The sequence below is a fragment of the Lissotriton helveticus genome, chromosome 8, assembly GCF_964261635.1.
Source record: "Lissotriton helveticus chromosome 8, aLisHel1.1, whole genome shotgun sequence".
Lineage (NCBI taxonomy): Eukaryota > Metazoa > Chordata > Amphibia > Caudata > Salamandridae > Lissotriton > Lissotriton helveticus.
Window position 1 is genome coordinate 1,218,964,779 of NC_136069.1, and position 22,643 is coordinate 1,218,987,421.

A 22,643-nucleotide genomic window follows, 5' to 3' on the forward strand; every position below is an offset into this window, starting at 1 on the left:
ATACTCGGAAACTCAGCAGAACTACCATCTCCTGTATAATGACTATGTATAAAGTTAATTGCCAACGTCATCCTAAATCCGACAGGTGGCACAGCAAGGTAGAACCCCGGGGGAGAGCTTTACGTATATAAACATCACATCTTGCTGAGACAAATGGAGGAGATCATGATTTTCCTGCCGACACACTGATGCGAGACGCTGAGGTTTCTGCATGAAGATACTCCAGCTCACAGTGGTCTAACATCCCTTGCAGGGTGTCCAACTCGAGAACAAGACGGGGTCCCACAGTCTCTAAATTCAGGTAATGGGGTTGACTTTATCCTATAGGGATTCTTGGCTGAACACCTACATACATGCTAGGTACACTTAGGTACATCTAGTTAGGGTAGCATCGTAGGAGTACGCATTTTTATTGTCATGTATTTTATATACTTGCCTGTATTCATGCTTATAGTAAAATGGTAGAAATCTACCATCCCTTTACTTTCCTAGTGCTTCTAATCATTTATATCTGTTACTGTCTAATGGTTGTTTCAGCACACCTATTTTACACTAGAATAACAACTGTTCAATAAATGCTTATTGAAAAACGTCCATATCGTTTATTCTGTGTATCTCTCTGAGACTAAGTGAGCATGAGTGACTGAGAAAAAAAGTAGTACATGGTTTCCACAGTCCTGAGGGATCAGGGTTGTCATGTTCGATAGTTGCCAAGAACTATTCTCTCCCTGGTAAGAGGAGTTTCTAGTGACACTGTGAGCTAGCTGGTAAACAGACCAACATACCCGGTGGGGTTGTCTAGAATCATTATGACATCAATCCTACAGTGTATGTTGTCTAAACTTGCAGATCCTATATAGGGTTTATAGGAAGTAAACAACAGCGGGTGATACTAGCTTAGCACTCCATAAAAGTTATCCTGCATGGGTGTGGTGTCACCATTGGGAGTTCACCTCTTTCAAACTACAAAAGATAACATGTGTGAGTGAATATGTGGATGTCTTTCCACATATTCTTGTGGGAAGCTCCGGCTATTTTGAGAAGATCCCCACAAAAATTGCATCTACTGCCTTTATCCAGATCATGAGGTGAGAGATTGTAAGATTTGCAGGACCTTCCCTCAGAAAACCCTCAGAGATAGAGAAGGACGCCTACTTCTGTGGCTACAGAAGATAAAAGATCAGGATAACCCTTTATCTGAGGTGGGAAGTGTGGCCTCAGGTTCATCTGTGTCCTCCAGGAAGAGGATGGCTGAGGAAGATTTATCTTCTCCTGGGGCTAAGGTGTCGAGAAAAGTTCAACCCTCTAAAGGTTCTAGCTTGCCTTCTTCAAAAAAGGCTTCTCCACCTTCAAAATCAACTCCTGTGTCGCCCCCCAAGAAAGACTGGAAAGTCTCTGGCGTCAAAAAGGCTTCCTGAGAAAGATTTTCCTCAGAAGAAAACCCCGTCGTCGATGGCGTCATTAACGGCTCCTCTGTCGACGATTCTCATCGTCGACGCTACTTCAACGTTGACAGTTACCTTCTCGTCACCGAGACCTAAAATGATAATGTCGTCAGCTTCATCTGCGTCGACGCTGGTCTCCGTGGCAGTTAGACCCATCTCGTCGATGAAGGAAATGTCATCTATCATCGACGCTCCGTCGTCGACGAGGAAGGTTAAGAAGATCCTGTCAACGGTTGCATCGTTGATGAAGACTGCCTCGTCAGCGGCCTCATTGTCGACGAAAACTACCTCGTCGACGGCTACCTCGTCGACGGAGACTGACTCGTCGTCGACGGCCGCACCGTCAACGAAGACTGCCTTGTCTTCGATGGGCTCATCGTCGGCAAAGAGTGCCTCGTCGTCGAAGACATCGTCGCCAAAGATTGCCTCGTTGTCGAAGACCTTGTTGACGAAGATTGCCCCGTCGACGAAGACAACTGCCTCGTCGGCGTTCATTATCCTAACACCAACGCCATCGACGATGGCACCGTTGATGGCAAAATCGTCAACTCCTCTTCTGTCAACTTGCACGGAATTGCAAGTTTGGTCCACCACACCGACTACTGCCTCCTTGGCCCCGCCGGCTACGGCAACTTCTTTGCTGGAAAGATGTGGCTCTTGATTGGAAGCTCTTTCCCTATTGAAGTTACCTGAACAATTGTTGGATTCTGAAGACGACGAGGAACAATCAGATGTAGACGACAGATTCCGCACTGCTAGGAGTCCGTCAGAATTACTCATTAAGTATCAGGATGAAGATCAGGAAGAAGAACCATTCCCTGAGCCTGTAGATCAAGCTCGTGCCACGGTGCCCACAGCACAGATGCCTTTGGCCCTGCTCAACAACTTACAATATATGTTGGACGACTACTATCGCCGGTTCCCTCCATCTGAATCGGCAGTCTCTCCCATCGACACCCATGCCTCAGGTCTCTGTATCTTCTTTAAGATCTCCAAGATCACCTTCTCCACCACAATCTCACCATTCCCAGGATGCTAACACCACGGATGAGGACAGAGAGGAAGGAGAGGTGGATGACAAATCTGTTCTGTCGGAGTGGGATGAATACCAAATACAAACTCCATCACCATCTGCTCCAGCTCCTGCTGACTCTCCTCCAGTAGACATCGGAGCGTTCCATCTCCTGATGGAGAGGGCTACGAAGCGATTTCTAATACCGATGGAGACAAAGATTGTAAAGATCAGCCATGAGGGCAAGTAAGGACCATTCCCATCATAGATTCCATCTGGAAGGAAGGGTTAAAGATCATGGCAGCAACTAATTTACTTCCTGCAGTCTTGCCTCGGTTGGACAAAAAGTATAAGGCACTGGGTGACTTACCTGCATGCCTCACAGGACAGCCTAAAGCTGATTCGGTCATCGCCCAAGCCGCTCAGACAGGCCAGGAACCCCTCTTTGCCTATAACTGCTCCACCAGACAGAGATGGCAGACGGCTAGATTCCATTGGGAAGAAAGTCTCCACTTTGGCAGCAAGAACTGTCCGTGCCGCAAACTCTCTAGCAATATTAGGGAGATATGACCGGCAGATGAGGTCAGACATCTCCACCTATGTTGAAATGCTATCAGAACCTGCAAAATCCGAGGCAAGGAAAATCTTACGGGAAGGAGAATGTACTTCTGCGGAAATGATCAACGCAGCAGTGGATGTGGCGTCTACAGGATTCAGGCAGCTAGCGGGTGCAGCAGTGCTAAGGAGGCAAGGTTGGCTGAAATCTACATCCTTTTGCAAAGAAGTCCAAGCTAAAATAATCGACATGCCATTTGATGGGGAGTTTTTCTTTGGCCAGCATGTCGACGAGGCCCTTCAGGCTATCAAAAAGGACACAGAAACGGCAAGATCACTGGGTAGCCTTCAGGTTCGTAAGTCGTCCTTTCAAGGTGCTAAAGGACGCGGATCCTTCTCCAATAGAGGGAGATACAATCAACAGAGGTCATACTAAACCTCTCAAAGTAATCAGAGATACCAATCTTACAAGCAACAGTCACACGGACAGCGAGGTAACTCATACTCGCAATCAAGAAGAAAGCCCTACTACCGTGGATGAGATTCCACCAAGAAACAATGAGACACATCTCCTGCCACCATCTCTGCCCTCCCTCCCGTCAAAGGTTGGAGGAAAAATATCCCAATTCTACTCGAACTGGTCCGCAAGTACTACAGACAGGTGGGTCCTGGATATAGTGTCCAGAGGCCACAATTTGGAATTCATCAAGATCCCTCCAAACTCTCCTCCCAAGGGCACACCTCCTGCTCATCTCAAGGAGCTGTTTTCCCAAATAAATTTGATGATTCGGAAGGGAGCGATCGAAAAAGTCCCTCATATGCAAAGAGGAACAGGATTTTACTCGAGATTTTTCCTCATACTGAAAAAGTCGGGAGAATCGCGCCAGATCCCCTACCTGCGCACCCTCAACAAATACCTGAAAAAACTGTCCTTCTGGATGTTAACACTTCAAGAAATCCTCCAGCTTCTTTTGGTAGGTGATCACATTGCCACCCTTGACCTTCAAGGCGCTTATTTTCATGTGCCGATCCTCCCCAGATACAGAAAATTCTTACGGTTTAGAGTGGCTGGCAGGGACTTTCAGTTCAGAGTCCTTCATTTTGGACTACAGTCAGCACCCCATGTGTTCACAAAAGTTCTAGCTCCGGTGGCCACACACCTTCGCTTAGAAGGCATTCAAATCTTCTCATACTTGGACGATTGCCTTATCAAGGCGAATTCTTTTTCAAAGCCAAGAGCGCATGTTCAAAGATGTCTATCGCTGTTCCACTCTCTGGGTCTCTCCATCAACTTCGACAAATCTCATCTGATTCCGTCGCAAAGGAAGACCTTCTTGGGAGCCACGCTGGACACCCAACTCACTCAGGCTTTCGTCTCAAGAAAGAGACAACACAAGATCTGCAAGCTAGCTCGCATGTTGCAAGAAAAAGAGTACGTTTCAGTTTCACTATTCAAATCTTTCCTGGGGATGATTTCATCCTACATCATTCTGATACCCAACTGCCGTCTCAGAATGAGGCCTTTGCAAGAAGAACTCAACCTCCAATGGGTGCAGGTTTCAGGGTCGTTCTACGATGTCATTCTCATAACTCCTCGGATAGGAGAAGCCTTTCTTTGGTGGACTCGGATGAAGAACTTGCAAGAAGGATGTGCATTCCTGGCGCAAGTACCGAATTTCACCATCACCACAGACGCTTCCCTCGAAGGATGGGGAGCACACCTTCAGGGAATGATGGTCAACTGGAAGTGGAATGGAAGGGGAATGTACAGCAAAAGAAAGTGGCACATAAACCTCCTGGAGTTGCGAGCCATTTTCTTGGCCATGAAGTCCTTTCGAACTGTCATCCAAGGGGCTTCAGTACTGATTCGGACAGACAACACTACGAGTATGCATTACTTAAACAAACAGGGCGGTACAAAGTTGGCCCTGCTCTCTCAACAAACCCAGGAGGTCTGGGACTGGGCACTGCATCACAAGACTAACCTTTCAGCTGTCCATGTTCCGGGGGTCTCCAATGCCCTAGCGGATTCCCTCAGCAGATCTACAACATCCAATCACGAATGGGAGATGCATCAACCAACATTGGATCCAGTCTTCCGGGACTGGGGCATCCCGATCTGGACCTGTTTGCGACCAGCCAGAACCGCAAATGCCCACACTTTCACAAAAACAATCGATTTCTTGTCTTTCGTGATGTTGGCTGCTCAACATCACGAAAGACAAGAAATCGATTGTTTTTGTGATTGTAATTTGTACATTAATATATATCTTTCGTTTTTGATCTATTTGTGTTTTTTCTTGATGATTAAATACTTGATTGTTTCTGAGAGAAATATAGTACTCCCAGCCTTTTTTTTCTTGTACTGGTTCTTCAACACCTTGAATTTGCACACCTAGATCTTCCTGCAGACTGTCAAGAAGTTTTAGCCAACGCTCGAGCACCTGCCATGATTAAGACTACAAACTTAAATGGAAGAGATTTTGCACTTGGTGTCAATCTGCCAATTCATGCCAAACCAGAACAAATCTTACAATTTTTTCTTCAATTGGCAAGATCTGGTTTATCTCATTCCACGTTGAAAGTGTTCTTGGCAGCTATTTCAAGTTTCCGACAGGATGGTGCCAACTTTCTCTACTCTACTAGAGTTATTCAACAATTCTTCAAAGGGTTATTTCAAATGTTTCCCCCTATTCGTCATTCACCTCCATTCTGGCATCTAAATGTGGTGCTCGCGCAACTTGTGCGGCACCCCTTTGAACCTATTCATAAAGTGGATTTAAAGTTCCTTTCGTGGAAGGTATCTTTGCTTTTGGCGCTGACATCAGCAAGGAGGGTCAGCGACATTCAGGCATTCACGATTAAAACACCTTTTCTACAGTTCAGCCTCAAATTCAGTGGTATAGTTTTCACTATATCTTTTAATGTCCAATCTTCCTTCAAATTCAAATCCAGTTTTCATCAAATGATTACTCGCAGCCAGGCTGCGAGTAATCATTTGATGAAAACTGGATTTGAATTTGAAGGAAGATTGGACATTAAAAGATATAGTGAAAACTATATAAAGACTTTTTTGATATTTGATTGAGTGCTCGGAGGATCACAATAATTGTTTTGGACCATTGGTTTGTCTTGGAGACTGTGGTAACCAGTCCCCCACCTCTTCCTGAGCACCATTTTGATATATTGTTCTATTACGTATACCTGGACTTTGTGCTGTGCGCTCTTTTAAGCCGTTACCATCATTTTCCGTCAAATTCAGTGGTACTTCGTACTAATCCCAGCTTCATTCCTAAGGTACATACGGATTTTCACCTTAATGAACCGATAATTTTGAAAACTTTCTTTCCAAACCCTCAAACATCTGCTGAAAGAGCCCTGCATTCCCTTGACATCAGGAGATGTCTCAAGTTCTATCTTCAACGAACTGCAACAATTCGGAAATCAGATCAGCTATTTGTAACATACAGAAGATTACGACATAGTTACTCTGTATTCCAGCAGACCATAGCTCGTTGGATGTCCGCGGCGATTAGTCTGTGTCATCAGAAAGCGGGAAGACCTTTACACACCATGCCGAGAGCACATTCTATGAGAGCGATTTACTCATCTACTGCTCTCTTTGCCGGTGTGCCTCTTCATCAGATCTGCAGAGCGGCAACTTGGTCCAGCAGACACACTTTTACCAAACATTACTGTTTGGAGGCTTCAAGTGATGCAGATACGTCAGTGGGACAAGCTGTTCTACGCAATCTTTTTAAATAAGGTGAGCCTCTGTTTTCCCTCCTCCACTATGATCTTTCTTAGACGCTTATCAACATATTTCTTTTACAATATCTTAAATTGTTCTGCATATGTTAAACACAACGATATATATGCAGGAGTATAAAAGTGTTGATTAAGTATGGGCGTAAAATCCGCTCCGCTCGCGGATTTTTCGGATTTTCGGCAAATTCGCAATCCGCGAACTCTCGCGAATTTGTCGAAAATCCGTGAATCTGCTCGCGGCGGATTTTTTGCTTGGTTGCGGCGCGCGGCGTGGTGCACGGCGTTCACTTTCCGTCATTAAGCGTTTGCCGAGTTGTTTTTCTCGATCATATTTTTCTAGTGCCGCGCCATTTTAGATCTTGCTGCGTGATCCCGCGGGAGTTTGGCGCCCGCGAATACGTAATCGCGGCTTGCCACCTTGCACAGCACACCTCGCGAGAGTTCGCAATTGCGAACACGTAGTTGCGGCGGAAAGGATCAATCTCGCACTCGCGAAATAGAGATTTTGCAATTCTGCACAAGAAAATCACCAGCAAACAGGATAAACCTTCAGAAAATTATGATTTTTATCAGAATCACTCCTCAGGTTGACATTTGCATGGCCTTTTTTTTTTGCAAGGAGTCCATTTTTTGGGGGGGGAGGAAGGAAGTGCCCCACAGTCTCCAACTTCCTGTTCCTGTCCAGCAGGCTCCTCCCAGTGCTTTGTCCATCTCCTGGTCACTTTCATTTGGATCTGGAGCTGGAAGGATTACTTTTTGTGGGTGCTGCTGGATATTTGGATTTGAGGCCTTTTTGACTGTCTTTGGATCACTTTTGGATTAGAAATCAACTTTCACAAGTAAGTTTGTTTGGGGCATTACAGTTGCTGCAAGTACAATTTTGGAACTTTTTCAGAGCATTAAATAAATTATATTGTGGGTAGCCACAGTATCCAGTAGGACCAGGGTTGGTTAGGGGTGCATGATACAACTGTTTTGTTGAATTTAAACACCATTGAGGCCATGGATGGGCTGGGATTGTGCTGATTTTTGTCGTTTTTTTGGGCCTGCTGGTGTGGCCCTTTGCCCAGGGGTGGTGAGTGTTGCATGGGCCTAGTCTTTCTGTGGGGTGTCTTCTTGAATTTAAACATCATTGAGGCCATGGATGGGCTGGGATTGTGCTGATTTTATTGTTTTTTGTCGTTTTTTTGGGGCTGCTGGTGTGGCCTTTTGCCCAGGGGTGGTGGTGCATGGACTGAGTGTGCCTGTGGTGTGGTCTCACTCTCTTTAATGTAAACATCATGGATGGCATTGGATTGTGGTGATTTCTGGCTGATTTTCTGTTTTTTGGGGGTGTACTGTTGATGTGGACTGGCCATGTGGGTGGTGGTGGTGGCCATCTTGAGTGCTGGCTGGTACAGGCAACATGTGCTTGGGGTGTAAGGGGCCATTTTGAAGAGAGGCAGTGTCTGAGGCCTGCACTTATTTTGCCTACTTTTCATCCATTATGCCCAGGGGTAGTGAGTGTTGCATGGGCCTAGTGTTTCTGAGGGGTGTTTTCTTGAATTTAAACACCATTGAGGCCATGGATGGGCTGGGATTGTGCTGATTTTATTGTTTTTTGTCATTTTTTTGGGGGCTGCTGGTGGGGCCCTTTGCCCAGGGGTGGTGACTTGCATGGGCCTAGTCTTTCTGTGGGGTGTCCTCTTGAATTTAAACACCATTGAGGCCATGGATGGGCTGGGATTGTGCTGTTTTTTGTTGTTTTTGTCGTTTTTTTGGGGCTGCTGGTGTGGCCTTTTGCCCAGGGGTAGTGGTGCATGGACTGAGTGTGCCTGTAGTGTGGTCTCACTCTCTTTAATGTAAACATCCTGGATGGCATTGGATTGTGGTGATTTGTGGCTGTTTTTCTGTTTTTTTGGGGTGTACTGTTGATGTGGACTGGCTTGGGGTGTAAGGGGCCATTTTGAAGAGAGGCAGTGTCTGAGGCCTGCACTTATTTTGCCTACTTTTCATCCATTATGCCCAGGGGTAGTGAGTGTTGCATGGGCCTAGTCTTTCTGAGGGGTGTCTTCTTGAATTTAAACACCATTGAGGCCATGGATGGGCTGGGATTGTGCTGAATTTTGTGTTTTTTGTCGTTTTTTTGGGGCTGCTGGTGGGGCCTTTTGCCAAGGGGTAGTGGTGCATGGACTGAGTGTGCCTGTGGTGTGGTCTCACTCTCTTTAATGTAAACATCATGGATGGCATTGGATTGTGGTGATTTCTGGCTGGTTTTCTGTTTTTTGGGGGTGTACTGTTGATGTGGACTGGCCATGTGGGTGGTGGTGGTGGCCATCTTGAGTGCTGGCTGGTACAGGCAACATGTGGTTGGGGTGTAAGGGGCCATTTTGAAGAGAGGCAGTGTCTGAGGCCTGCACTTATTTTGCCTACTTTTCATCCATTATGCCCAGGGGTAGTGAGTGTTGCATGGGCCTAGTGTTTCTGAGGGGTGTCTTCTTGAATTTAAACACCATTGAGGCCATGGATGGGCTGGGATTGTGCTGATTTTATTGTTTTTTGTCGTTTTTTTGGGGCTGCTGGTGGGGCCTTTTGCCCAGGGGTAGTGGTGCATGGACTGAGTGTGCATGTAGTGTGGTCTCACTCTCTTTAATGTAAACATCCTGGATGGCATTGGATTGTGGTGATTTTGGGCTGTTTTTCTGTTTTTTTGGGGTGTACTGTTGATGTGGACTGGCTTGGGGTGTAAGGGGCCATTTTGAAGAGAGGCAGTGTCTGAGGCCTGCACTTATTTTGCCTACTTTTCATCCATTATGCCCAGGGGTAGTGAGTGTTGCATACTTGTATGGCCCTAGTCTTTCTGTGGGGTGTCTTCAATGTAAACATCATGGATGGCATGGGATTGTGCTGATTTTTCTGTGTTTTGTCGATTTTTTGGGGTGTATAACTGAACTGATGTTCCTTTGTCTTCCATTGCTCTTAGTTGCACAAGACTCAAGAGAACCACCAGTGCCAGGAAGAAGTCCTGCAGCGGTGTGTGTGTGCAGCATAACGTCACGCGACGTCACGTCTGGACACAGACAACTCTGCAACTCGTGCAACTGCTGCCTGCTGTTCTGACCTGGTCTGAAGAAGATGGCCCCAAAAAAAAGTTACCCGTAGCTCCTCTAGCAAGAAAGGTGCCAGTAAGGAGCAGAAGAAGCAAGTTACCAAGGAGACTGGTGTGCCGCCCGCCCCTTTTTTTGGGAGTAAAAAAAAAAGTATGCCTGCAGCAGCAGCGGGATCTGCTGGGGACCAAGCTGGCAGCAGCACCCCCGCTCCATTGGGCTCAGTGCCACCACCACCACCACGCCAACTTAAGTCCAAGCCCTTGAGTGCTGCAGAGGCAGCCAATCTACTTGTTCAATCACCATCGACCAGTGATGTTGGCTCATCGCAAGAAAGCAGCAGCAATGTCCCTCAATCAACACAGGTTGTTGTAGCTCATCTGACGAGTGTTGAACAACCACAGCCGCAACAACAATCACATGTGCAAGTACAAGCCCAAGTACATGTGGAAGGAGAGGCAGCGCAAGGAGATGCGCAAGCAGAGGTGCATGGAGGGTCACAAGTGCCCACAATAGTTGTTCCTCCCGAAGTAGGGGCACATCAGGAAATCGACAATCAAGGCGAGGTATCATTTGAGGAAGCCACTCCTCCTGATGATCATTCATTGTCTTCCACACCCCTAGCAAGGAAGAGATCAAGGGTGGTGTCTACATCTTCTTCAAGCACACCTCCTTCTGATGATATGGATCAAACTTGGGAACCAGCACCACTGCCGTCTGAGAGTGAGGCACACCATGATCTGACAAAGGTAGTTAAGCGTAAAAGGAAGCTCGTCCAAAGTCTCAGAGTTATGGAGTGTGATGAGGCTCAACAAGAAGTGGCGGATACTGCTGCTGATGAAGACTCTGACAACGACGACCCAGTCATCATAAAGGTCACTGCAGCCCCAGCGGGCATGCAGCAAACAGACATTTTGACCCTAGCCCGAAGAGCTGCTGAGCGTGATGATGATGATGTTGTCGATGAGGAGGCAGTGGAAACACCACAATCATTGGAGTTAAGTAGTACACCAACTCGTCCCGCTTCCATATTTCTTTCTGGCAAGAAGGGACCTCCATCCACCTCGACCTTAATTAGTGGCGGTGAAAGTGCACAACGTACAAAAGTTGGGCAATTCAGATCCTCCACTTCATCTGGCATTAGCTTCATGACCACCACCACCAGTATCGCCACCTCCTCCAGGCCCCACAGACACTTCAAGTCCCCAGTTTGGGACTTCTTTACTGTTTGGCAAAAAAATCCAAAGTTTGCCATTTGTACCCTTTGTAAGCTTGCAGTTAGTCGTGGTAAGTCAGGTACCAACTATGGTACCGGAGGCCAGAGAGGTCATCTTGAGAGAAAGCACACTGTCAAATGGTTTGCGCACCTAGATGCGATCAAGGAAGCCCGAATTGGAAGTCAAGAAAACGTTGATGTTTCATCTGATGATGACGAGGAGGAAGAAGACGTGTCAAACACTTCCCTTACACCCAGTACCCCTGTCAGCAGCACACCCAATGTGAGGCACACTAAGAGTGTTGGAGCGAGTGAGACACCAACGCACAAAAGTTCACCAGCGAGCAAAATTGGGTCAACGAAGTCATTATCAGCCCGTAAATGCTTGGTCCAGGGCAACATTAGAACCATGTTTTCTTCAGACGTGCCATATGAACGCAACCACCCACTGACGCGTCTGTATAACACTAAGCTGGCTAAAATGCTAGCTGTGGACCTTCTCCCTTTTTCTTTTGTAGAAGCGGTAGGTTTTCTAGAATTAGTGGCAACGCTCTGCCCTAAATGGAAGGTTCCTAGCCGGTTCTATTTTGCCAGAGTTGCGGTTCCAACACTACATGAAGATGTGCTGGAGGCGATTGGGGCAGCTTTGCAGAAGAGTGCTGTTCACACAATACATCTGACAACAGACATGTGGACCAGTGGCGCAGGCGCTGATTACATGTGCATCACTGCACACTGGGTCTCTTTTTCAGGTGTTAAAGCAAAGCTAAATGCAGGTGTTGACCCGGACCAAGTTTTCAAAGCTGCTCCGAAACATGCAACACTAGCCATGTTTGGCTTGGAGAAAAGTCACACATCCGAAAACATTTTGGACGAGTTTAACAAAAAGGTCTCGAAAATGCTATCCCCAAAAAAACGCCAGATTGGTTATGTTTCCACGGATAATGGCGCCAATGTAGTTAAGGCCATGTCGCTGGGTGGCTATTTCAGAGTGCCGTGTTTGGCGCACTGTATCAACCTGGTAGTTCAAAAATTCTTGAGTGATAGAGACAGTGCAGCGTTCGCGGTAATGGCCACCTGCCGCAAAATGTGCAACCATTTCAGCCATTCTTTTAAGGCCCGGAAGCATCTGAGGAGGCTGCTACTTGAACGTCGAATGCCAGTGAAAGCACTCATCCAGGAGGTGGCAACACGTTGGAACTCAACCTTCTACATGCTTGAGCGTCTGTATGAGCAGTATACGGTACTCGATCACTATTTCTTAACAGAGGGTACATCTCAGAAGGAGGACCTGCGGATGGGTGCGGCGCAATGGGACATAGTTAAAAGCCTGACAGACATGCTTCGTCCTTTTGAGTTCTTCACGCGTGCAGTCAGCCAGGAGGACTGTAATTTGGGAAAAGCTATCCCATTGTTGTGCATGCTGGAGCACCAACTGATGGCGGTGTGTTCTGAGTTTGAAAAAGATGTAAAAAAAAAAAGACCCTTTTATTTTGTCTGAGAAATTATTAGAGCGCCTACGTGGTGATGAACGTCTTCAAAAGATCAAGTCAGAACAGCATTACATTTGTGCTACTATTCTGGATCCACGCTACAAAAAGGCGCTGGCAGGCGAAGCATTCTTTCCTTTTACTGATGAAGATGTTCAAAAGTACAAACATTGGCTAGCCTGGTCAGCCAAGAGGTTTGAAAAAGAACGGCAGGTTATTGAAGGAGAAGGCAGTACATCAGCATCTGCAGGCCATCCCCAGTCACAAGAATCCACTTCTGCACCTGTGGCTGGGGCACAAGTGACCTCTCAGCCGTTAAAGACACCGGCAACTGGATCATCTGCACCACACACAACAGTAACAGTGGCTGCTGTAGAGGATTGGCTAAGTTTGCTTGGGTATGGTTCTCGAAAAAAAGTCACAGGCACAGCAAAAAGTAAGCAAAGTGGAGGAACCGTTGATGACCTTGAGTCGATGGTGCAGGACTATCTGAATGACTCAACAGAGGTCTTTCTTAATGATGAGCCATTGCAGTATTGGCATGGCAAAAAACAATTGTGGCCACAGCTCTCTAACCTGGCTATAAACTATTTGTCTTGCCCACTCGCAAGTGTGTCTTCTGAACGTGTTTTCAGTGCTGCTGGTGGCATTGTAACTCCCAAACGGAGCCGCCTCTCGCCCAAAAATGTGGAGCGGCTGACAATGATCAAGATGAATCAGCACCTCATACCACCAGATTACAAAGTACGAGAAAGCACGCCGCATGAAGACGAGGAGGACGGCAACATAGATGAGGGGATTTGTTCTCTGTTCGGTGGCACTGACCTCATCCTGCCTGAATTCGCAGAGTATGATGACGAAATCTTCTTCTTATTCCCTGACACCGAGCCCTGAAAATGAGACAATGAATCAATAACTTTCTTTTTCGTCCTTATTCACTTTTATTCCTGTGTGTCTCTCTTTCTTTGTTTTGCACAGTTAATTTAATTCAAACTTTAATCACCTAATCCCAAAAACAAGACCATCAGCAGAACTGTCTTCACTTGTTTGCTTATTGATTTGAAGGTGCCGCGCAGTCTACATTCCTCAGGTTCACAAGTTCTGAAGAACATGCTCCTCTATCCTCCTCCTCCAGACTGCGATTTCCCTCAAAGCAGAGTGCTGGATTACGCCCAATGAAGAAAGACTCAGCACTTGTGGGGGTGTTCTACTTCTTTGCGGGTGAGTTGACGGCTTTGGGCCCATTGCTGTCAAGCTCTAATAATGGATAAAAGTGTTTTGGACCAAATATGAGGTGGAAATTTCTTGCCGTTTTTGCTGACTTGCTTGCCTTTGAGGTGCTCTTTGGCGGGGTTCCGGGTGTTTGTGGGTGAGTTTTGGGGTCTGGGAGCACTGCTGCGACAGTCTCATCTTGATTGCATTTGCTTTTCAGGAAATCCGTGGTGGAAAACAGGAGTTATGATGATTGGTGACCTAGCTGCACAGCGCGTTTGGACGGAAGGCCGAGAGATATTGTAAGTATGAGATTTAGCTTTTTTGCTGTTTGGGGGTGTTGTCGCGTGCTTTTTTGCGGGTGGGTTGGCGGGTCTTGGCTGGGGCATTCCTGGGAAGGTCTAATACCGGATAGAAGTGTTTTGGACAAAAACCTTAAGGAAAAGCGTTTTTTTTGCTATTTCTTCTGACATCTTGCTCAATGTAGCGTTTTGGGGGGCTTCCTGCTGTTCGTGGGTGGGTTGCGGCCGGGGTCTCTGTCGAAGCACTGCTGCGACAGTCTAATCTTGATTGCATTTGCTTTTCAGGAAATCCGTGGTGGAAAACAGGAGTTATGATGATGACCTAGCTGCACAGCGCGTTTGGACCGAAGGGCGAGAGATATAGTAAGTATGAGATTTAGCTTTTTTGCAGTTTGGGGGTGTTGTCGCGTGCTTTTTTGCGGGTGGGTTGGCGGGTCTTGGCTGGGGCATTCCTGGGAAGGTCTAATACCGGATAGAAGTGTTTTGGACAAAAACCTTAAGGAAAAGCGTTTTTCTTGCTATTTCTTCTGACATCTTGCTCAATGTAGCGTTTTGGGGGGCTTCCTGCTGTTCGTGGGTGGGTTGCGGCCGGGGTCTCTGTCGAAGCACTGCTGCGACAGTCTAATCTTGATTGCATTTGCTTTTCAGGAAATCCGTGGTGGAAAACAGGAGTTATGATGATGACCTAGCTGCACCGCGCGTTTGGACCGAAGGCCGAGAGATATAGTAAGTATGAGATTTAGCTTTTTCGCTGTTTGGGGGTGTTGTCGCGTGCTTTTTTGCGGGTGGGTTGGCGGGTCTTGGCTGGGGCATTCCTGGGAAGGTCTAATAACGGATAGAAGTGTTTTGGACAAAATCCATAAGGAAACACCTTTTGGCACTTTTTGTAAGTTAGGGTTCGTTAGGGTTAGCCCTAGCAGCAGGATTGCATGTGTTTCGGGGTGTTCTATTGCAACGCAGTTCTGGGGTTTTAGAGCACTGTTGGAGCGATGCTGGCTATGGATACTTTTGCTTGCTTGCAAGTGGTTTGAATACAATCCACGGTCGGTAAGGGTGTATTTGGGCCTACTGTTACTTTCAAAGTACGTTTTGTCACCATTTTTCTGCTAGGCATCGTTTTTGGAGATCTGATTGGGGGTCTTCTACATGTTTGCGACTGGCTTTAGTAAGGGTCTTGGTGGGAGCATTGCTGGGAAGGTCAAATTGTGTTCTAAAACACAGTTTACAGTACACCTACCTTGAGGGGAAAGATCCGCTATAATATTTTGGCCATACTTATTTATCCTTAAAAAGGTGACTCAGACAGAGCACGCAATTTCAAAAATATTGTACTGTCTATTAGGGAAATCAAAGTGTGACTTTTTGCACCACACAGCGTACATACCTTTTATTTATTTATCAGTGGTATTGTAATAGCACTTCCTGTTTTCCGTTCAATAATTACAGGCCGGGTTTCAGTCAACATCCGCCAGGCAGGCAGTGGACAGGGTGTCTTCTGTCAGTGGTCACCAACATTGATGGACGAAGCGTCAGCTGGAATGGAGGAGTGCCGCTAATAAGAGGAATTGTTTGCTGCATGCAACTTACTTACCAAATTCAACAGGACAACTCCAACAACATACAGAATACAGATACAGTATCCATTGTTTTCTTCTATGAGTGTGACTGCATGTGCTTAGCTTTAGTTTGTACCAAAAGATTTCTTTATCTTCAATTATTGTTTGTCCAGGCTGTGCATTTTTTTTCTTCTCTCCACAAAACCTACCCAAAAAGAAACCCCCATTCCCATCCATTTTCCAAACCCTAACCCTCTTCCCCCGGGCTGTGTTGTTTTGCTTGATGTCTGACTAAAATGACATCAATAATTCCACACACTTGCTGGGGAGGATAAGGTCATAGCAACAGGCTGGCGAAGGAATACGAGGATATCTTCTAGACTTACTCAGCTTCAGTACTATTTCTTCTAGTAGTAGGAGCCAATGTCAAATAAATTCAACGCAAGTACTAGTTATACTTGCAAGCAAATACTTTACCATTTGTTAGGCTACATTATGGCACTGTTCTAGTGTACTGTCACCTGCTATATTCTCGATCGTACCGTAACTGTTGTAATGCTACAGTAAGGACAAACCAGGAAACGTTTTCTTTTTTTCCATAGGCATGCAACTGCCACTGTGTCACACCACTAGTACCACCGCAATGAGGAAATTTCACCCGCCCAGGATTGCCAACGTTAATCCCCATTTCACGTGGAGCCAGCCCTGGGCCTAGCCCTAATTTCTAACACAAATTACAGGTAAGATAAGCGTTTGGTGGGAGGTAGTATAATGGAGTATTAGGACTAGACGAGAGATTGACGGTAGTACTACTAAAGTCCTACGACTGTTCAGGAAAACAAACTTACTGTTACACCCCCGTCCCCCACCCACCAGACTGAAAAGCAGTAAAAAACAGGTATGGTCAGATAAAGTTCAAAAAAGTATATTTATGTAGCCCTAACAAAATAATCTCCCTCAAGACCCTCCCTAACCCCAACGATTGTCTTTGAAAAGTCCCAAAAAGAACCCAACTCCCAAATCCCACCCCCCAAAAGTCTCTAAAAAAAGGGCAAGGGACACTCCACTACTGGAGGGTGCTGGTGAATTTTGCGGCCAGGGCATCATACTCCTTGCAGAGGGTGGCAAGGTCGAAGCGGAGGCCCTCCACCAAGTTCTTGTACCTAAGGACCTCCTGCTCCAGGTAGGACATTCGGACTCCTAGGCGGCGCTGGTGTGCCTTGCAGCTCCTGTGGGGGGCAGCTGGTCTTTCTGCTGCTTGGCGGTGGCGGTTGGCTTTCTTAGCCCGGCTCCGTACCGCTGGAGCACTGCGCATGCTGGCGGCCCGTGGGGTCACGGAGGAGGATGCAGCTGTCCCAGTCGAGGATGTTGTGGTTGCACCGGTCGACTGCGTGTCCTCCTCCTCCTCCAGGGCCACCAGCCGCCGATATTCGGCGACAGTGGCATCCAGCCTCCGTTGCCGGGCCATTCGAGCCTGCTCCCTCCGTGATGTCGATTTGGAAGGAGCAACTATATGAAGAAAGAAAGACATAGTCTGTAACCAATGCTCCTTAGCATTAATAACACAAAGTGATTGAGCCGAAAGTTGGGTCACAGTACAAGTAGCAAATTGAAAGCACAGTACATAACTATTGAGGACAGTATCTATGTAACCTCCCACTTCTGCATCCTTGCTCTAACATTAGTGGTAGTTTAATGAACAAATTCTACGACCACTATGGACTTCCATTACAGTCGACTATGACAGTACCCCAGTCTTATTCTTCTTCTTCTCTCTTGTTTAGGAAAATTGGTACGTTATCTTATGCAAGCCGGCAGAATGGCAGCACAGTGAACTTGCACCCGAGAAAAACAGTTGCACACCATGATGAGTGAGACACACTGGCGTTACTGTACCGGTCCAGTACATGCTGGTGGTGAAGCTATTACTTTTCTATTACGGGTGGCACTGAGAATACTCTGTTACAAGGGCTACTGCTTAATTAATTTACCTTTCACCCTACAGTGCAAATGAGTACTAGAAAAGGAAAATGAAGAAGCTAAATAATTTGATTATCTATCACTTCACATGGGACGTATTTGATGACATATGGGATGACTTTAGGTGCTTTGCTTAACATTGAGTGAACAGTGATACACCCACACATGAATGACGTACTACAACTAAACTAAAGTTATTAAGAGAGGTACGGAGTGTCCACCGTAATAACCGGATATATGCTGTGCTTGCAGTTGCAATACAAAGTACTGCTACTATTCATGGTAGTATTCGACACATTTACAATTTCTTTTCCTTGCCTTCCCTACACTGGAACGGACGTGCGGGTGCGGTGGTACATGCTCTTCAAGGTAACACTTAGTTCATCCAGCGACCATCTACTCTCTCTAGATACACATGTGCTATCTAAGAGTCAGAGAATACCATGCTCCAGGCATCCATTCATTCAAAGTATACGCACACATACAGTTTCTGTTTCACCCACCCAGGCTGCTGTCCTTCCACCCATCCTTGCTTCATCATTGACCCAGCCATGCACCATACCATATTCTTTCCTTCCCAGCCACCTCGGGGGCCAAGCAAACACATATCGTTCTTCTTTGCCAGCCATCATAAAATTTCGCGTCCCACTTACTTACACCCTTCTTTCGCTTTTCGTTCATCCCATCCATCATGTTCATCTAAGATCTTATTGGGATTCTTCTCACCAAAAACTTCACAGCTAAGTCGGAGTACATTTCGAGGAGGCTACTACCTGGTTGATTTGTAATACACCCGTACAGAAAGCACACTATGCAGTCTTCAATCTCAATAAGTAAGGAATATATAGCTTACCTGTTCCCGCCACCACCGTGGGAACCCCCACAGGACCGTCCGCCGGCTCTTGCACCGCTTCCTCCCCAGAGTCCTCCGAGTCCTCGCCCAACACCGCCACCTCCGCGCTGGCCCCACCACCAGATGTTCCACCTACAAAGTACATTTAAGAATGTTAGAATACACCACTCACTACTATATAATATTTCGTCTAGGAGTAATAAAGAAATGTTAAAAAAACAGAATACAATGTAATAATTTGTGACTGTCTACTCTAAAGTAAAAATGTCCCTTTTTCCAGGGAAGGCTGTTGTCTTGCTGCACTTTTATGCACAACTGATGAATGCTTGCTTTTTATTTTTAACACGCACCACTTTTTCTCCTAACAGACAGAAGCTTGACTTCTAAGAACACGAGTCCAGGATCAAGTTCAAACCAGGTGAGAGCTCGGCTCGACCACAAGAAATGTGTCCAATTAATCGTCAGCACTAAGCACTTTTCCGTTTTCAGTTAAATAGTTTTATGACAAAGTTGATTTTAATAAATGTGTTTACCTTTAATAAAGCTTTTAAACTTAAATAGACTCTGTGGTTTTTGGTCCTCCAGACTAGAGTGGATGAGCTAAAGGTTTTGGAATTTTTGCAAGCATGAGTGCCTCTGACACTTCTTGACTGTGACTCCGTACTCTTGTCCTGCGTAGGATAATCTAAAGATCATTGGGGATCAATCATCGGTGACTTCGGGAGCTAAATGACTCTGCCACACTATCTAGTCAGTAAGGAGACAGTGCATAGAGCTATTGCTGAATAAAATGGGAGTACAATGGAATTGCCAAATGTCCAATCTTAGTTAGCTACACAGACAGACTAATAAGAATAATCTAGTAATACCACATGGAGTCATATTCGAGGCAGGATAAGAATTTATATCCAGTCTACAAGAAGATTAAAGACGATTTAGAAAAAATCGATTGAGGAACGCTAGGAAAAAATAGGTACTCTTTATTCAAATTTAAACTTACTGGGGCCAGCAAAGGAGCCCTCGCCTGCCCGATCCTGGCCTGCATCCTCCTGAACAGCACCCTCCTCCTCCTCCTGTGTCCGACTCCTCTTGCCCTTGGGGGGAGCTGATGTACAACATGAAAGAAAGAAAGACCAGAAAACATGGATGAGATTTGTCAACCAAATCAAACATTTCAAAAGAACAATAACAAAATATTTTGGAGAAATAGCAAATAGATAGACAACTATTCCACGGGATCTATCTCATGTGGTATACTACGTTATTCGTATTGCCTGATTTGCGGACCGTTGACTTAGAAAGTTCCTATGTAACTCAATAAACAGACTACTAAAGAGGTTTGCCTAGGCCTGGCAGGCAGCAGTCCGCAGCACGCGAAGTGACAGACAAAGTCCATCCTGCTTGCAGATCAGTGAATACTCAAACTATCAATCCACCGACCACCGCCACTATTTCTTCTTATAGCCATGTGTCTAAAGGAAGGACTGGACTTCAGTCTGTTGGGGCTGATTTAGAAGTCCCTTGCGGCTCATTTTCCTCCATTGTTGCGTGACTTTTGTGACGCAGCGGCAGAACAAAAGACTCGCCATGGTGTTGGTGCGGCGTATATATGCATCACGTTCTAAAGCCCTGCGCCATCAGGGGGCGTTCCGGCGCAAGGGAGGGCGTACCTGCGCAGGAACGAATCCTAAAAGTGGCTGAGGGAAATCTACAAGATGTCAATCAGTCACTTTTAGGACAATGATGCATGACTCAAACCCTGCGCGCTTGAAGCCGACGTACGGCTTGATGCAGCATTGGGGAGATAGGGTACCCCAGAGCATTGCTGGAGCTGCGACATCGTTGGCACGCAACTCTAGCAATGCGCCGCCTTTACGGCACAGATGCGTATGGCTTCTGTGATGTTTTGGGCCAATGGGTGGTGGTGGCATGGCACACAATTACTGCCGCACCCCTGCTACTTTGCAGGGATGCGCCGGTAATTGAAAATATGACCCTTAGTGTCTAACATTACGCAGTTCTTATCTTTACACTACACTCATACATAACTTCTCAGGCCAATGAAATGAACACAAAATACAAAACAAATAAGCATAGTAGCAAGCAAGGCTACTGAGAAGGAGAGCAGTGCACCTGAAATGCATAGAAGATTTTGAAATATAATTTACCTACAATGTAATCGGCAGCATTATTGCTCTTGGTAAAGAACAAAGATTTGCAAATGACAGAGCCGGATAAAACAGAGTAGTGATGAATAGCTACTACTACTCACCAAGCCCGGGGACCTCTACGCCGAGCGCGTCCAGCAAGTCCCGATCCCGGTCCATGACATCTGTCCAGCGGTGGGTGGCCTGGTTATATGTGCGCCGGACCCCAGAGAGCTTAAACATGGCCCGGCACACCTTCTCCCACCGCTTCCGGCGCTCCCGGATGCCATAGCCGGTTGCGATCTTGCCGCCTCCCAGGATCGTCTTGGGGAGGCGGCGCTGGACGTGGAAGATGAGTGCGGCCACCTCCTCCGCGCTAAAGATCTCCCGTGGCACCACTTGCTCCCCCCTCAAACGCCCGCACGGGAGCCGGGCACGGGGTGCGGGACCCTTCCCCTTCTCAGGGTGCTTCCCGGCTCCCTTTACCATGGTCTGGGCAGAAATAAAGTTAAATGATAAAGAAGAAATAGAATAGTGAAGAAGAAAAGAAAAGAGTTTAAAAAAGTAGTTTAAAAGTAACTAAAAGCAGCAGAAAACACAAAAATATAGAGCTAGAAAAATAGAGGGATAGATAATAAGTAAAATAGATCAAATAAACTTCAAACAAGCAAAGGATGGCAGAGATTCAGAGAGGATACAGAAAGCATGCCCAGAACCATAGCAATGAATGAGAAACAAGATGGCCGCGCCCGTTCACGACCGCGTGGGTAAGTTCGCGCGAGATTTTCCTCGCGAGCACGCGCGAAATTGTACTAGCGAGCAGCACAGTTTGCGAGATTACACATAGCGGCCGGAAACGGAATTACGTCACGCAAACAAGATGGCCGCGCCCGTGTACGACCGCTAGGGTAACTTGGCAAACGTATAGCTACAAGCGCCTCGCGAACACGCACAAAATCACGCGAACATACACGTCGCAAAGAAAAATTTAGTGTATTCGCAAGCATTCGCGGCTTCCGAAATCGATCTCGCACGGATTCGCGCCCCAAAAAACGCGCGAAATTGCAGAAAAAACGATTTTTGCTAAACTGAAAGCAATGAGCAGGTGCAAAAGTTCAAACTTAACATTAGTAACATTCACTCTAGTGCTTCCTGAGGGGCCCCTCCAGAGTTTGCAACTATTCTATGACCCTGCTATGACCCAAACAGCAGGCTCATAGAATAGCTACAAGTAGACCATAAAGGTCCTGTGAAAAAAAATTGCACTGCAACAGAAAGCAAATTACAGATAAGGAAGGAAGCAGGTGCCAGCCAGACTGGAACTTTCAAAATAACTGACACATTAATCAACCCCAAATTAATTCATGGCAGTTGAAGTAGGGGAGGTGTGCTTGCTTTTTTCAACCCCCATAAACTACAGTGATAAACAAACCTAATGGGTGGCAGTGAGGATGTACCAGAGGGTGGCATGAGTGTCCCAGAGGGTGGCAGTGGTGAAACAGAGGGTGCTGTGAACCTGTGATGATAAACTAGACGTAGAAACAACATAGTCGCGGCCGTTATAAAGACGTATGGTAACTGTTTTGAATTGAGCGCACAGCTGAGTGCAGGGCAGTATCACAATATATAACAGTGGTGCTCCAAATGATAGCTAATCGGTTACCACGACTAGATAAACAAGCTTATATTAAGCTAAACTCGAAAGACATAAATCATTGAGCACTCTATAGTCCAACTTAAGTGTTCTGTTTATTTTTATCTTGACTTGTTATTATTCTTTTCTTGACTTGTTACAATTTAAATCTTCATTGAAACAGTCTTCATAGTAAATTCCAACTGATATGCAGCCAACACGTGTTTCGTCTGGTCTGATCTGACCCACGACTTCCTCAGGGCTGCAACCCAAACAAATTATAATATTATATTATGGCTTTTAATACGAGCGTGGTGTGCCATAATTAGACATATTAGGATCATTTAGGGTAGGAAATACCATAAAGGCGTGATTGTGCTTAAAGTAG

General features: G+C 46.2%; 1 protein-coding gene across 14 annotated transcripts in view; it reads left to right on the plus strand.

Annotated features, from left to right (window-relative positions):
• LOC144773261 (uncharacterized) overlaps window positions 1-22,643 on the plus strand; it is a 7,170,044-nt gene that overhangs the window by 620,987 nt on the left and 6,526,414 nt on the right. The window lies entirely within an intron of this gene.